The sequence below is a fragment of the Orcinus orca genome, chromosome 17, assembly GCF_937001465.1.
Source record: "Orcinus orca chromosome 17, mOrcOrc1.1, whole genome shotgun sequence".
Lineage (NCBI taxonomy): Eukaryota > Metazoa > Chordata > Mammalia > Artiodactyla > Delphinidae > Orcinus > Orcinus orca.
Genome location: NC_064575.1, coordinates 11,877,901 through 11,895,699, shown reverse-complemented (window position 1 = coordinate 11,895,699; position 17,799 = coordinate 11,877,901). Strand labels below are relative to the sequence as shown.

General features: G+C 42.2%; 1 protein-coding gene and 1 long non-coding RNA gene across 3 annotated transcripts in view; both read left to right on the top strand.

Annotated features, from left to right (window-relative positions):
• LOC125961652 (ATP-dependent RNA helicase DDX3X-like) overlaps positions 1 to 17,799 on the top strand; it is a 491,072-nt gene that overhangs the window by 161,268 nt on the left and 312,005 nt on the right. The gene's annotated exons all lie outside the window — the stretch shown is intronic.
• The window catches only part of LOC117203307 (uncharacterized), a 101,020-nt gene that overhangs the window by 62,444 nt on the left and 20,777 nt on the right, over positions 1 to 17,799 (top strand). The gene's annotated exons all lie outside the window — the stretch shown is intronic.

Here is a 17,799-nt window from a genome sequence, read left to right as displayed (position 1 = left end):
GTTAGAGAGCTGAGTTTGTATGATACTGATTATTTGAAGTTTATTGTTCTTTTTGTGGCCTCTCACATATTCAATTTCTGTTAATATTCTAAGAGTGCAAGAAAAGACTAGTCATTTTTCTATAAATCTATGTGTTTTTTTCAGGGTTGATTTTGGGGTAGGGAGCCAGTAGCCCACGGAAATTCAACATCTTGAAAAGGTTACTTTCATTTTTAACTTTTTTTTTTTTTTTTTTTGCGATACGCGGGCCTCTCACTGTTGTGGCGTCTCCCATTGTGGAGCACAGGCTCCGGACGCGCAGGCTCAGCGGCCATGGCTCACGGGCCCAGCCGCTCCGCGGCACGTGGGATCTTCCCGGACCGGGGCGCAAACGCGTGTCCTCTGCATCGGCAGGCGGACTCTCAACCACTGCGCCACCAGGGAAGCCCTACTTTCATTTTTATACATTCAGATTACTGTTCAATTAGTAAAATGAGATTTTGGACCATTACAGAAAGGTATTCTCAGTGAAGTCAACATATAGATTTAGACATTTCTCTATTGTCATAGAAATAGTGTATTTTATTTCCTCAATTTTCCTAAAGAGATGGGTTTTGGAAAGTTTAAAACTGAACATCCTGAGAGAACTCAGAAATAAGTACAAGATTTAGATTGTTGGACCCATCTTTGGGGAAGGACCTCCTTCCCATCTCTACATTTGCTTCTCACCTCTCCTCACCAGCCACACATAGCAGAAACTTGGCTGCATCCAGATGGCTTCTCTTATTTTAACATGAAGGACTTGTGCAAGTAGTAAAAATGGTGAGCAGTTACTTTCCAAGGATGGGGAGTCTGTGAACTAGGATACTCTTTGTTCAGCAGAACCTAAAATGAATTGGGGTATGCAGATTCAGGGGTAGAAGCTGGAGTTCTGCTGAAATGTTTCTGTAGTTGTGGAGGAAGGCCCTAGGATCAGAGGAAGTAAGATGCCTCAGAGATAGTTGGCTTTAAAGAGGGACTTTGGGAGAACTGAAATATCAAATGGAGTATTTTTACATTGAATCCCATAAGGTATATAATGTAACCTCCTTTGTCAGTTTCTCCTATGAAATCTTAAGTAAAATCTACATTGAAGAGAACATAAGAGCCAAAGAGGACTAGTGACAGTTATTTCATCATTGAAACTGTAGGGGAGGAGAAACTTTTCCTCTACTTTCTTATGTTCAGTGACTGAGGGCCTGTGAATTAAACTGACAAAAGACAGATTAACAGGAGAAAAGGCATACAAACTTTTTGATATTAATATTTTTACGTGCACAGGGGCTTCACAGAAAAGAATGGAAAAACCCAAAGAGGTGGTTAGACCTGGGGACTTACATATCATTCTAACAAAGGGTGATAAAAATTGCAGAGAAGTAATTAGACAAAGGAAAAGGGAGTTTTTAGGAGTTAAATTGTGGGAAGGTCACTAAGAAATGTATGGGGGAAGCTAATAGTAGATAAGGGTTGTTTATGCAGATTCATCTTGGTGTTCTCTTCCTGGTATAGGACAGGGGGGTACCTTTATAAATGGAAATTTCCTTTATGAAAGGTAAGTTTATGTCCTGCTTTTAGTCAGATAGAGGAGGGCATAAAGCTCCTCCTGTGTCTGCTATTTCTCAGTTGCCTTCAGCTCAAAATAATCCTTATGCCAAAGTGGCATATTTTGGGGTGATCCCCTTCAATACATTTTATAATCCCTCTTTGTGTATCTTACAGATGTTCTCTTGGCTAGAGTTCCTTGAGGTTTTAGATCCTTGCCTTTTTTAAGTTCAAGACGATCTGCTACTTGAGGCTGTCTACCCTCCCAACAGAACAGGCCTCCCAAGATGTGTTACTTTGGCATATGGATTATTTTGAGCTAAAGGCAACAGAGACCCTGAGGGCTCGAGAGAAACTCCTCCCTTAATATAGTTAGCAGCATAGGTAAGACAACCTGAGATTATCTTTTAGATGTACGTACTCATGGACTTAAAGGTAAAATGATGTATAAAACTAAACTCTGCACACTGAATGAAACAAAACAGAAGGATGAGTTTATTGCAAGGCTTTCGACCTGCAAGCCAGGAAACTAAAGACTGTGGGAGCAATGAGGTCTTAGTTGCTCATAGCCCGAGGGATATTTATGTGAATAAATATGGAAGTTATTTGCCTTTTTCCACTGATTGGTTGCCTAGTGGTCTTCTTTCTTATTTGCTAAGGGTACGTAAATTAGGGGAACAAGGAAGTCCAGAGATGGCATGAACAGAATTGCATTTGGGTATTGGCTGATGTCCTCTGCTGATTTCTGAGAAGAGTTGTAAATTCCTGTAAGGTTAGGTTAAGTTTCCTTTATGCATCTGCATTAACCTTCTCCGTTGTGTCCCTGGCATAAGTGACTTCGTTTTAGTTTGGATCTGCAATGTGGTATCTATAATTTATGTTTAATAATTCTGGTTAATCAGTATTTGTCTTCCCTGCTAGATTATAAGCTTCACAAGGGAGGAGAGTGCCTTTTTTATTCTCTACTGTATCCCTGACCCATAATAGATGCTCAATAATATTTCTTGACTGATTGAGTAAATTAATATGTAGGAACCACACAGATAAAAGTGCAGCATGAAGAGCAGTCAGATCACTCAGGGGCAGTAACCAGTGGGCCCCTACATGAGTGTTGGTTGGGGTAAAAGTTTGTAGTCACCGAAAGAAACACTGCCCACTTCAGAATTTTTGAATAGAGCTAATCCTATAAAATGAACAGAATTTCAATAGATATTTTTAATGCATTTACATAGCTAATTCTGTAAAATGTTTTCCTGATTTTCCATGGATTTCAGTAAAGAAGAAATTCTAGTATAGACATTATAATAAAAGGCAATTAGACCCTTTCTCTTCTTTTCTGTAAAAGCACAGATACATTTTCCAATTCATTTTTGCTGCAACTTCCCAAAGGAGAGACTCAAAGCTTGCCAAACTCAAATATTGTTAGAACTCAAACAGTTCCAAAACTCAAAGGAAGGCAAGTTTTTAATCACCTCCGGGATGTTCACCTTCAATAAGGATTTTTAGGACCAAGAAAGAATAAGCCCAAATATAGCTCTAAGATGTTGAGCTATCTACTTTTATACTTCCACTGGTGATAGAATTGTCGCTTTGTCAAATCCTGCTGCAGTTTGACCCTTCTCAGTGGGAACTTGGTGATTAATAATGCCCTTAATTGCTTTTCCTCCTGCCCTCGCAGCTGGTAGAAGTGAGGTACATCACAAAGAAACGCTGAACCGAGTTTTAAGGACAGAAAGGAAGCGGGGATGTAGCGCTGTAGGGCTCTGCTTCCTTCCTACAGCGTGGGAGGCTTCGGAGCCTCTCCCTCCTTAAGGGAAGCGGCTCTGCGCAGGCGCACTGAGCCATCGCGGGTAACGTTGTGATCGCTGTTCCAGCTCCTTCCTGACTGACAGGGAAGCCTTCCTAGAGCCCCAGGCTTTGGTCAAGGCTTCCCCTCTGCTACACAGGTCTAGGGTATGCGAGTTAATGAGCCAATGAACAGGGTCTCCTTGCTCACATCCTTTGCTGCTAATTAGTTGATGCAAGGGCTCAGGGACTCAAAATGCCTCCTTTCAATCACGGAGAACCATGGCTTTTCCTGAGCAGTGAATCAATGGCGAGTGTTCAATAGTAGCCAAGAGGATAGGGATGGTGTCCCGACGACGCAGGGCCTGTGATGGAATCTAACCAAATGGGGAAGCACCGGGGAGGGGAGAGGTGATAATGGACAGTGAATGTGACTTTGATTTAGAAACTGATTTTTATATCATTTGAGATAATTCAGTAACTTCCCAAAGAGACAGATAGGCTGCTGCGCCGGGGGTAGGAGCTTTAGCAGCAAGTTGAGCCACGTGAGAACATTTTAATTAAGGTCTTTTTACATTGTTTGGGGGAATTGCTTTGGCTAAGATGGTGGAATGGGGAGTGGGGAGCAAGGAAGAAAACTAAGTATAAAGAACTTTAACTTTATAGCCTCAACCCAAATACCCTAAAAGCAGCTGGGCAGGAGGAAACGCAAGGACAAGAAGGGGGATCCAGGCGGGATCAAACGTAACGTTCACTGGAATGGCAAGGACAGCGTCAGGCAGGGAAGAGGAGGCTCAAATTTCCCCATTCCCATGACATTTTCTTTCATTTACACCCAGAATGACTCTTTTCTGGTCTCAGAGGGGGCCTCCTTCAGAGGAGAAGTAATTAGTTTTTAAATATCCTCTTGAGATCTACCTAGGGAAAGCGCAAAGTAGAATGTAACGGTTTAGAGATGAGATCAACCAGCAACTCAGTTGGGGTCACTGGGCAGCCACTGAAAAACAGAATAATCCAGCAAGGAAAAGTGCTAGAAGAATGCCTGTAGGGAGAAACTCGAGGGGCAAAGGGATACATGGATATTGTCACGTCTTAGGCCTGTGCCTGGGTTAGTATTTCCTTTCCATAGTGTCCTAAACCACTTCCTTCTTTGCACAATGCCTTGATTGCATAGGGCCAGGCAGAATAAATCATCCGAAAGTACTTCTCATGTTCCTCCTCAAGTAATATTATAAGCTATATTAGTTTTGTTGAAAAATTTCAAACACCTCACAGCACCCAACCAAAGTGTTTAAGTAAGATCAGTTAAGCCTGGTCCACACTGTGCTATTGAAAACTTACCAAGAAACCTTTGACCCTTTAAGAAGATTAGCTCCTTTAAATCATTAACGACCAATCAATACTTGCCTATTTCTTAGTGAGGGGGCCAGTACTTAAGATGTGGGTTTATTCATGGCGTATGTTTCATATCATGGCTTGATTTAAAGACGGTATGTTTTAGTGATTAAGGGCATGGACCTCAGAGCAGACTGGATGCAAGTCTGGCTCCACTGTTTCCCAGCTGTGTGATCTTGGGAAAATTACTGAACCTTTCTGTTCCTTGCTTTACTCATCTGTAAGATGGGGGTAGTTATAGTACTATGGTATAGGAGATTAAACAAAGATTAAATGAGGGCTTAGAATAGTACCTGGCACATGGCCAATCCCCAATAAGGGTTAAATATTATTATTTGAGTTGTTTAGAATAATTTTACTGCTCTTGGGAACAGACATGATCCAACTTTAATTTGGCTGGCAGCTGTGACTTGTTTCTGTCAGTTGCACTGATGGGAGAGGTGTGAACACATGGATGAATCTTTCCTTAAGGACCATTTGTTTGGTCTGTAATAAAGTAATGTAACCCTTGGCTACATGTTAATAAAAACACTTATTGTGTGTCAGGTACCTTATATGCCCCATTTCATTAAATCTTCCATGAGGAAGTACTGTGATTATTCCCCACTTTACAGCTGAGGCACAGCGAGGTTAACGGAGAAAGTGCCAAAGGTCAAACAGCTGGTAAGTGGTGAGTCTGACTCCAGAGCCCGTGCTCTTAACCATGGTGCCGTACTGCCTCGACCTCTTCTGACACAAGCCCTTGCCCAGAAGTATGAGAGAATGGCCTCCCCTTGGCCCTCTGGGAAGCCAATAGCAAGGTCCCCACTTGCAAACAAAATGCTCACAATGTCACAGAAAGAACTTTTGCCATTTGATGGAGGAGAATCATATATTGGGCAGATGCAAGGACTAGATGGTTCCTAAGGTAACTTCAAAAATTCATGAAGACCTGAGGTGATCGGCAGCAGAGTTCAATAATCCCAGCTCTTCAGGTAGTCATCAAGGTCACTTGCTCCTGGCCCGGGGGGTGGGCTACCACAGGACTCCTCGAGTCTCCTGCAATGTCTCTGCTACTTGGGATCCGCCGCTTCAGCTTCTCCAGAGGCGTTCATTCACTCTGTGCTCAGCTGGCCCTTCCAGCTCTTTCCACACATGATTCTCAAGCTAGTTTCTTTGAGAGAGTTTACGAATCCCCTCTGAGCAAGGCCCTGATTAGTAATGGCATTTGGTTTTTCGTGCTGCTGTGACAGATTACCACAAACTTAAACAACACAAATTTATTATCTTATAGTTCTGGAGCTTAGAAGTTCCAGCATGGGTCTCCCCTGCACAATGATCACGTTGTCAGTAGAATGGAGTTCAGTTCTGAAGCCTCTAGGAGGGAGTCTGCTTCCTTACCTTTTCCAGCATCCTTGGCCCATGGCCCCCTTTCTCTGTCTTCAAAGCCAGCAAGGGCCTGGAAAGCCTTCCTCAGATGGCCTCTCTCTGCACCTTCTTCTGTGGTCAAGTCTGTCTCTGACCATAACGGGAAAGGTTTTCTGCTTTAAGGATTCTTGTGATTAGACTGGGCCTGCCTGGACAATCTAGGAGAATTTCCTGAGCTTAAGGTTCTTCACTTTAATGACATCTGCAAAGCCCCTCTGCCACGTAAGGTACCATATTCATGGGTTCCAGGGATTAGGACTTTGGACATCTTTGGGAGGACATGATTCTGCCTGCCACGGGAATGAAACTGAAACTGGGTGTCTAGTCCCATCAGTTTAGAGTGCAAACAATGCCACCCCATGGTGTTTTTTCAAAATGCTACACCCAATATGTTCATTGCAGCTCTATTTACAATAGCCAGGACATGGAAGCAACCTAAGTGTGCATCAACAGATGAATGGATAAAGAAGATGTGGCACATATATACAATGGAATATTACTCAGCCATAAAAAGAAACGAAATTGAGTTACTTGTAGTGAGGTGGATGGACCTAGAGACTGTCATACAGAGTGAAGTACATCAGAAAGAGAAAACCAAATACCGTATGCTAACACATATATATGGAATCTAAGAGAAAAAAAAAAGTCATGAAGAACCTAGGGGTAAGACGGGAATAAAGACACAGACTTACTAGAGAATGGACTTGAGGATATGGGGAGGGGGAAGGGTAAGCTGTGACAAAGTGAGAGAGTGGCATGGACATATATACACTATCAAACGTAAAATAGATAGCTAGTGGGAAGCAGCCGCATAGCACAGGGAGATCAGCTCGGTGCTTTGTGACCACCTAGAGGGGTGGGAAAAGGAGGGTGGGAGGGAGACGCAAGAGGGAGAAGATATGGGGATGTATGTATACGTATAGCTGATTCACTTTGTTATAAAGCAGAAACTAACACACCATTGTAAAGCAATCATACTCCAATAAAGACGTTAAAAAAAAAAAAAAAGCTACACCCAAGCAGCCACCTGCCTTTCTAGCAGGATGTCCTATATCTGAGGTGAGGGTGGGAAGGGGCCCTCTTATGATGAGTCCATGAGCCCCAGGGACTTAATCCAGGGGGTCAGCCTTGGTCAGTATTGCCTTTCAGGGAGGAAAGTGGTCAGGGCTGTAAGCACGGTTCCAGCCTGATGTTGTTGCTGCTTCCACCCGCTGCTGTCGCCCTGCCCCAACCCGGGCATCTTTTAGGCCCACTCAAGGGCTGTGCTGCAGAAAGTGCGGTGGTACAAAGATTGATAAATACAAAGCTCGCTGCCGCTGCCACTGCTGCTCTGGCGCAACTGACTTGGGGCAGGATGGGGAGGGGGAATGCTTCTCTCACCTGGGGGTGCCCCACGCACGAGAGCCCCAGGTTCTCAGTGATAACTTTCTTTACTGAAATGGCCTTTCCAGTCTGTTCTTGGAACAGCAGGCACTTCTGTGGGCTTAACTGCCTCCATGGCCTGGTGAGATCCCTTTTGACTGCCTGACCCCTGATCTCAGGGTGACCCTGAGGAGTACTGTTGGTTTACCTGCCCCTCAGCACAGGTCAGGTGACAGTTAAGGTAACTTTGAAGCAGGCAGAAAAGGAGGTGCGGTTCTCAGTTCCTTCCTCTTGGTCCCCACCAGAAGCCCCTGGGCCTTTTAAGCAAATGCACCAACCCTGTTGGCCCATCTTTAAGCTTGTGTCAGTGGGGTATGGGTCAGGGTGAGGGAGTTGGGCCCTGATGCCGGCACAATGACTGTTGAGTGATTCAAGGGCAATTGGGTGACTTGTCTGAGAAAAGCGAAGACTTTAATAAGGCAGCTGCATGTTGCTACCATTAGAAACCAAACAACAATTAACAATTTCCAAATGGCAGTTCTTTTAACAAAAAATAAAGTTCCATTTTGCTGGGCACCACACTAGGGCAACAATCTTCAAGCTCTTTTTGTCTTGGGACCCTGTTAAACTCTTAAAAATTATTAAGTCTCCCAGCTTGGTTGACATGGGTTGTATCTATTGATATTTTCCATATTAGAAATTAAAACAATTATGCATTAATTCATTTTTAAAAACTCATTACATTTTAATATAAGTAAAACATTTTTATGAAAACCTAGTATACTTTCCAAATCAAAAAAATATTTGTGATAAGTTACCTTGTTTTACATTTTTGCTGATTGCTTTTATGTTTGGCTTAATAGAAGACAGTTGAGTATTTCATATCTGCTTCTGCCTTCAATCTGTTGTGGTATCACACTTTGGAATGGCTACCCTGGGGTAATTTCAAATCATATGTGCAATAATGCTTTAGAAATGACAAAGCACCATAAAAATGCTAGGAGTTTGCTGTTTCTATACAGAGATGCTGTAACAGGAAGTAACAGGAAATTCCTCCTCTGAGGTGCATCACACCTCTTTGACTTAAACACACCAGAACTCAGCCCACCCAGAAATGAGGTGTTTGTTCCTTCATACAGAGTTTCAGAAATAACAGTCTCCCAGAAACTTACATGAAAAAAGTCTAATATTTCACCAGATACCAAAGAAATCTCACTCCATGCCAGAAAAACTGTGGTTTTAAGAATTCTGTAAGATACAGTTGGGAAAACTGTGTATGACTCTATACTACATTAAAAAAGTGTTTTTACATACATTTGTTTAAATCTAACCTGTATACTTTTGAGAGGTAGGAATTCTGAGGCTGAGAGAGATTAATGGGAAAAATGGCTTACCAAATGTCACACAGTTTCTGATAAGAGGTAAAACTGGGAATCCAGACCAGGTTTTCTGATTCTAAATCCAATAGGTTTTTTCCTTACATTACAATGTTTCTGGGTAGTTTATCTCATGCCCACGGGGCTGTAAAGAAGAGGGAAGTAGGAAAGATGTTTCTGATTTGGGGATGGAAAGTGGAAAGAATATAGGGAAAAGTTTAAACCATGTCTGCGGCCCACACAGCTGTAGGAAGTATTGCCTTGAGGGATCATAGTGTCTGGGGAGATGGAATGGGAAAATGTAGGACACTAGATCGTTGGCAGGGGGTAGAAGTTAAGGATCGTTAAGTCAAATTTTCTCTCCTTCACAATTTTATCCAACTCCATCTCTGACTATAATGGGATTTCTTCAGAAATCTCTGATGGAAAAAGAACCCAAAGATAGAAAATTAGTTCAACATTAGATACTATTATGTGACTGCCTCTTAAACAGAGTTGAAGATGCTATCCTTTTGCTGCAAGTGACACCCAAAGATCATGAGTGATTTATCCATCTAATTACCAGCCAAGCCCAGGATGGTAAAGGATAAGAAATGACTGCTTGTTAGTTTTTCATCTCTTTTCATAGGGCTCGCTGTTGTCTTCCTAAACAACCTTCAGAAACAAGCATTTTGCTTTTCTAATATGGCATAATCAGATGGACACACCCCAGTCACTGTCCTAAGTGACCTGTCTAGAGCACGAAATTGTGTGCAAAGTCTTCCTTTAGCTTCCTGTGGGTTCCATGACACCCACTTGCTTGAACTCCTTCCTACCTCTTTGAAGGATCCTTCTCAGTCTGTTCTGTAGGCTCCTCTTCCGGGCTGACCCTTAAATGATGATGTCACATGAGACCCTCTTCTCTTTTTTCACTGTCCTGAGTCAGTGCACCCACTCTCTTGGCTTCTATATCCACCTATTTGCTGATGATTTTGACAGCTCTGTCTCAGGTCCAGATTTCTCTCTAGCTTTGGATCCATCTATCCATTTGCTTTTGGAAGTCCTACAGCTTTTGAAACCATTTGGTTTCGAAATGGAACTCATTCAAAATGTCCAAAATGGAACGCATTTTTACTGCTGTGCTCCAACTTATTTCTCCTCTGTGTTCTCCACCCAGCAAATGGCAACACTGCTTATCTAAGTGTATAAATCAGAGACTTAGGAGTTACACTGGACATCTCTCTCCTTCACCCTGCAAAGGAAAACTCTGTTTTTCTCCTCTACTCTCAGTACTTCTGATCCTAGATATGTGGGGTTTTTCCCATACCAAGCAATTCTCCAACTCTCAGTTACCAAGCAATTCTCCAACTCTCAGTGGGTAATGACTGGGTGTCCCACACATTTAACTCAGTTCTGACACGATTTGGAGATAGAGTCAGATCCCGCAGGGTAAGAGCTCAATCCCACAAGACTGCCCCCACTTTAGACCCCAGTCTCAAGACCAGATTCTCACCATACTTCTGACCTGTAAATCGGGACTTCCATGAGCCCCTTTTCAGGTCTGATAATTTGCTAGAATGGCTCACAGAAATGAGAAAAAAACTTGCTTACTTGATCTATTGATTTATTTATAAAAGGATACAACTCAGGAACAGGCAACTAGAAGAGATGCATGGGCAGGTATGGGGGAGGCAACATGTAGGTTCCATGCTCTCTCTGGCTATGCCACCCTCCCAGCATCTCCTTATGTTTTCTCTCCCAGAAGCTCATCAAATTATGTTTGAGAGATTTTATAGAACTTGATCTCCAGCAACTCCCTCCCCCTTCCCAGAGGTCAGTGGGTGGGGCTGAAAGTTCCAACCCTCTAATCTCTTGGTTTTTCTGTGACTCTCAGTCACATAACATAAGTCAGGTGTGCTCTAAAAGGGCTCCCTATGAATAACAAAAGACAATCCTATCACTCAGGAAATTCCAAGGGTTTTAGGAGCTCTGTGCCAGGAACTGGGGGAAAGACCAAACATATATCTTTATACCACACACCCCTCATAGACAATCAATCACCAAGTTTAGGTCTGGTCACTATAGTATTAAGCTGGGCTTATTGCAGTGACTCCCAGGATGGAGACATGTGTCACTCTGCCTCTGGTCTCCCCCCACCAACCCATCCTTGTCTTTCTGAAATGTAGACCTGATCATGCTACTTTACCTCCTAAAACTCAGCCAGTCCTCATTGCTCTTCGAGCATAGTGTTATTTTCCCATTTCACCTCTTGTCGTCCCCTTTGCTTGCATTCTACACACTAAGCCATACTGCATTTCTTTTGTCTCCTAGAACGAACCATGCTCTTTGTCTTGCTTCCTGATTTTACAAGTACAGCTTCCTGTCTTGGAACAACTTCCTCCTTTTATCTACCTCTGTGCCTGTCTAACTCAATTGTGAGGTTTAAGCCAAAATATCAATCCTCAAGAAGTCTTTTTAACATCACCAGGGAGGGCTAAATACTGCTTCCATGTGCTCCGATAGCACGTGGAACTTCACCTTGGCGCTTACCACAGTGTTCCAATTACCTGTTTACTTGTCTGAGCCTCCGTGTGTGGTGTAAGCTCAGTTAGGACAGAAACTGTGGTTACCTCGTTCGCGGATCTATCTCCAGCATCTAGCACTATTTTGGAGATACATTCTAAGTGACCTTGGGCAAGTTATTTAACCTCCTTGTGTCTTTCTGTTTACCAGACCGTAAAATGGGAGTTGAAATAGTACCTATCTCGTGGGGTTACTCTGAGCAGTGTCTATATATTTAGAACTTACAGTGGAACATTCAGAGGTTGCCTCAATAATCATGTCTAAACAAATACTGTCATGTCACTTTGGAAACCTCCCACCTTGGCCCTCAAAGCCAATAGAAAGTCAGAGCCCAGTGATTAAAAGTTGGATTCTGGAGCCAGGTTGCCTGATTCAAATGTGAGTCCTTCCACTCACTGGCTGTGTGCCTCGGGCCAGTTATTTAACTGTTCAATGCCTTCTGGTTTACCCATCTCTGTATAAAATGGGAATAGAAGTTGTATCTACCTCACAGGGTTGTTGTGCCCTTGCCACATAGTAAGGACATAGTAAATGACATTTTAAATAAAATTAAAAATACAGAGAGGAGGGGTGAGAGTGTGCAGACATTTGGTGCCATGTGATTACCAGTGACAGTTGATATGGAAGAACATCTCCCTGGGTTATGGCTCCCAGTCAAACTTCAAAGCACACCAGCTTCAGCGGTTCACTTATTGCTGTCCACACTAGCCACAGACTAGTTTCCAAGAGACTCAGACTTCCTAACGGAAAGCAGCATGTGCTCTAGGGGGGGACAATGTCTGGGAAGGGGTTCATGAGCACTGGTGACTTTTGGATCAGCATCCACGTAATTGCTGCAGTTTGCAATGCCATTGAACATGAATAAATGGCAGCAGGTGCAGAAGACAGGATAGGTTTGAAAGGGCCACCACAGGGGGACCCTCTGCAGATGTGAGCTTTGTGTCCAGTGTCTGACAGACTTTGGGATTGCTTCTGACAGTGAGAAGAACAACTGCCCTTTGCCTAAACTCTTGTCACACTAAGTCTGAAAGTAAATGCTGACACATTTATGATAGCTCAGTTTATTTACCTTGGAAAGCACAAATGTCCATAATTAGTCCTGATTATTCAACATGTGGCTTCTCTTCTGTTCTCCTCCCTACTCTGGCTTTTGACTACAACCATTGGCCCAAACAAAGAGATTGGACTAGCTTGTGTTATGGATTGAATTGTGTTTCCCCCCAAAAGATGTTTTGGAGTCCTAACCCTCAGTACTTCAGTAAGTACTATCTTACTTGGAGATAGGATCTTTATAGAGGTAATCAAATTAAAATGAGGTTATTAGAGTAGGCTCTCATCCAGAATGACTGAAGTCCTTGTAAAAGGGAAATTTGGACACAGAGATAGACATACGTAGAGGGAATACCATGTAAGGAGACTGTGCATAAGTCAGGTAGAGAGGCCTGGATCAGCTCCTTCCTCACGGTCCTCGGAAGGAACCAACCCTGAAAAAACCTTGATCTTGAACTTCTAGCTTCCAGATCTCTGAGACAATGTATTTCTGTTGTGCAAGTTACCCAGTTTGTGGTACTTCATTATGACAACCCTAGGAAACTAATACTGGATCTAAATTCCTACCTAGATATTTATTGTTCCTGGTGTTACATGTATCTCCCTAGTTTTCCCCAGCTGGGTGTCTGGGTGAAGATAATCAATGCGTGTGCGTATCAGCAGTGCTATTTGGTTCTAGTCTCCATCAGCAGAATTGCTAGACTCGAGTCTCTTTGTCTACCTTTTTGGTAGTCATTAAAGAGCTCTTGCTGTAATGCTTGGTGTTCATTTCCATTCTGACCTGTGGCCTTAGCCATGCTATTGACCTAGCTGGGTCAAAGAAGTCCTATACAAAAGGAACCTATGATGACCAAACATTTATAAAATTTATAAAATTTATTTAACCATAGAACAATTTTGTCATATAATTGTTGGAACATGAAACATCCTTTCGGAATTACTGCCCACAGTGTTTTGATCTTCTGGAAATGAGTAAGGTAACTTTTCAAGGAGAAGTCCGGATTAGACACCGGATTGGGAGACAGAGGTCTTGAAATTCCCTTGGGATGGAAATTATAATCATAATCTAAGTCAGGTAACATTTTAGACCAGATAATTCTATCTGGGGCTGTCCTGTGCATTGTAGGCTATTGGGCAGCATCCCTGACCTCTACCCACTTAAGTAGCACATAACTACCACTCGTGATAATCTAAATGTGTAAATGTGTCCAGGCACTGCCAAATGTTTCTTGGGGAGCAAAATTGCTCCTGGTTGAGAACCAGTAATCTAAGGTCACTTTAAATTGTTCACAAGTTGACACTCATTTTCCATATTAAAAGTACCAAGCTAGAGAAGTGATCCATAAGATTAAATTGTGTGTGTGTGTGTGTGTGTGTGTGTGCGTGTGCATGTGTGTGTGTGTGTCTTAGGGAGGGGAAAGGTAGAAAGATAGATGCCTCCGTGGAGTCACTTGCAAAGAGATGCAGAAGATGGGTACAAGACAACTTCAGGCCTCATTTACTCTGACTTTACTGGGACCTTAGTAACTTCCCCATTTTTGCTGATTTTGTTATTGCTTGGTTATTTCTCCATCTAACAAGTGTTAATAAAACTTTTATGGAAAAAAGAACCCATGTGTTATAGGGAATAAAAACTATAAGAGAAGGTGCACACATGAATGAGCTAGACTTAGTAGAATACTTGAACAAACCCAAGCTCTTTTCTGCTTGAGAATCTTTGCGTAAGGAAGGTACTCATTCTACCTGGAATTCATTATCCTAGGATCTTCTCAAGCATTGTCTTTAAGGAGAGACCTTTCCTGACTTCTCTATCTAAAGTAACCCTCTCTGAGCTAGAAATTTATTTTTTTAACCTCAATGGTTAATTTTGTCCTAATAAAGGGACCAACCTTTTTGGGGGGATTTTTAAAAATATACTTTCCTGCTAATCTTATCTTGTCTGTTGAATATATGGTAATTTCATCTATGTTACCAAGAAAGTGAGTATCATAAAGTTCAGTATGAGATAAAGAAAATTCTCTTAAACACATCTCAGGAGAAAAATATCAAGCAGGCCATCTAGTAATTTATATATTGTTGACAGGCTATAATAACAATTTCTGGTTGAGTCAAACACCCATTTTTCTTAAATTGTCAAGTATTAAACGTAAAACATTGTGTGTTTTAGAACCAGGCTCAGTGAATTTGTACAAATGATGAACTTGTCAGCTAATAGTGTTTTTGTGCGTATCATTTTATATCATTTTCACAGTAGTTGCTATGGGTATTTCAATATACCCATGTGACTTATCACAGTCTAATGGTATCAGCATTTTACTACTTTGAGTGAAGTGAGGAAAACTTACCTTCATTTAGATCCCTTTTTCAAGTTTTAAATATCATTGTCTTGAGTATCAGATAGTGTTATCATTTTTGTTTCAAACATCAGATATAATTCAGAAAACTCACAAGGAGAAGGGTGGCCTATTGTATTTGCTCATTATTTCTACTCTTTCTGTTGTTCTTTCTTCCTTCCTGAGGCTACAAGTTTCCTTCTTTTTACCATTTTCTTTCTTTTTGAAAAATTTTCTTTAGCTGTTCTTTAAGGGTAGGTCTGCCAGCAACAAATCATTTTAGTTTTCTTTCATCTGGGAATGTGTTTATTTCCCCCTCATTCCTGAAGGGTAGTTTTGCCAGATATAATTTCATGGTTGACAGTGTTTTCTCCCCCCCAGCTCTTGAAAAATGTTCTACTTGCTTCTTGCCACCGTAGTTTCAGGTGAGAAATCTGAGAAATTTGCTATCATTCAAATTTGTTTTCATACTATAGGTAATGTCATTTCTCTCTGGCTGCTTTCAAGATTTTTTCTTTGTTTTCAGTTTTCAGAAGTTTATTATGATGTGTTTGGTATAGGTTTCTTTGGTTTAGGCTATTTAAAATTCACTCAGTTTCTTGTATCTGTGGGTTTATTTTTTATGTTTACTTTTTACCAAATTTGGGAAGGTTTTAGCCATTATTTCTTGGAATACTCTTTTAGCCACTCTATTTCTTCTCTTATAGGACTCCAGTGATACTAATGTTGGATCTTTTGTTGCTACCCCATGAGTCCCTGAGTCTCTTCATTTTTTTCCAGCCTATTTTCTCTCTGTTGTTCATACTGAGTTAATTCTATGCAAACTGATTCTATCCTGAAATCTCCACTCTACTGTTGAATCCATCCAGTGAGTTTTTTTCATTTTGGTTATTGTATTTGTCAGATCTATAATTGACATTTGATTCTTTCTTATAACCTTCTGGTTCTTTGCTGAGATTCTTTGCTGAGATTTTATATTTTTTATTTATTTCAAGAGCATTTTTAATTGCTTGTTGAAGCATTCTTATGATGGCTGCTTCAAAATCCTTGCCAGATAATTCCAACATCTGATTCATCTAGGTGTTGGTATCTGTTGTCTTTCTCATTCAAATTTTGATTTTCTTATTTCTTAATATGATAGGTGATTTTCATTGTATCCTGAATATCATGAATGTCAGAAGACTCTGGATCTTATTTAATATTTAATTTTAAAAGACAGTCACCCTGTTTAGGTTTAGTATGTAAGTCCTGGCCTACTTTGGAAACTGGTTTCAATGTCATTTTAATTTCAGAGCCTTTGTGGTACTATTTTTTTTAAAATTTACTTATGTATATTTATTTTTGGCTGTGTTGGGTCTTCGTTTCTGTGCGAGGGCTTTCTCTAGTTGTGGCAAGTGGGGGCCACTCTTCATCGCGGTGCGTGGGCCTCTCACTATCGCGGCCTCTCTTGTTGTGGAGCACAGGCTCCAGACGCGCAGGCTCAGTAGTTGTGGCTCACGGGCCCAGTTGCTCCGCGGCATGTGGGATCTTCCCGGACCAGGGCTCAAACCCGTGTCCCCTGCATTGGCAGGCAGATTCTCAACCACTGCACCACCAGGGAAGCCCTGTGGTACTATTTTGATCTGCTTGGTTTATCTGGTGCCTGTAGCTGTCACAGAATCCTGCCAGTGCTGTCTGAGAGAGTAGAAGGAGTTTCCCTAGGCCTGTATAGAGGTCTGCTTGGTACAAAAGTACTTCCTGGATTGAGCACTTCTATCAGAATCCCTTGCTTCCTAACAGTTTGTTATCTTTTAGAGAGGGTTGTCAGTCCCAGGGGAGGGATGGAAAGCCCTTCTCCTGGCCACTTAAAGTCAGCAGGGCTCCAGATAGATTCTTCTTTCTGGTTCTACTGAGCTTGCTTAATCGAAAAGTTCTATAACCTAAACACCCTGATTATTTCCTTCATAGCACTTGTTGTCTAGAATTATATTTATTTATTGTTTTGTTTTTCTGTTACCTGTCTCTCACACTGAATATAACTTTGTGAGGGCAGAGATTATTGGGTTTTTTTGTTTTTGTTTTAAAATTTACTGCTGTATCCCAGCACCTAGACAAAGTAGGTTCTTAATAAATATTTGTTGAAGGAAAGAATAAATCTCCAGGGATAGAAAAGATAATGACAGCTATAAGGAGGAGATGAGAGCAGACTGAATTCTTAAAATATATTGTCTAGAGGACCTTCAAGATGGCGGAGGAGAAAGATGTGGAGATCACCTTCCTCCCCACAAACACATCAAAAATACATCTACATGTGGAACAACTCCTACAGAACACCTACTGAACGCTGGCAGAAGACCTCAGACTTCCCAAAAGGCAAGAAACTCCCCACGTACCTGAGTAGGGCAAAAGAAAAAAGAAACAACAGAGACAAAAGAATAGGGATGGGACCTGCACCTCTGGGAGGGAGCTGTGAAGGAGGAAAACTTTCCACACACTAGGAGGCCTGTTCACTGGTGGAGACGGGGAATGGGGTGGGGTAGGTGTGGGGAAAGCTTCGGAGCCACAGCGGAGAGTGGAGCAACAGGGGTGCAGAGGGCAAAGCGGAGAGATTCCCACACAGGGGATCGGTGCTGACCAGCACTCACCAGCCCAAGAGGCTTGTCTGCTCACCCACCGGGGCAGGTGGGGGCTGGGAGCTGAGGCTTGGTTATCGGAGGTCAGACCCCAGGGAGAGGACTGGGGTTGGCTGCATGAACACAGCCTGAAGGGGGCTAGTGAGCCACAGCTAACCCGGAGGGAATCCGGGAAAAAGTCTGGACCTGCCTAAGAGGCAAGAGACCACTGTTTTGGGGTGTGCAAGGAGAGCACTGTTTTGGGGTGTGCAAGGAGAGCACCGCCTAAATGAGCTTCAGAGACAGGCGCGAGTTGCGGCTATCAGCATGGGCACCAAAGACAGGCGTGAAACGCTAATGCGGCTACTGCAGCCACTA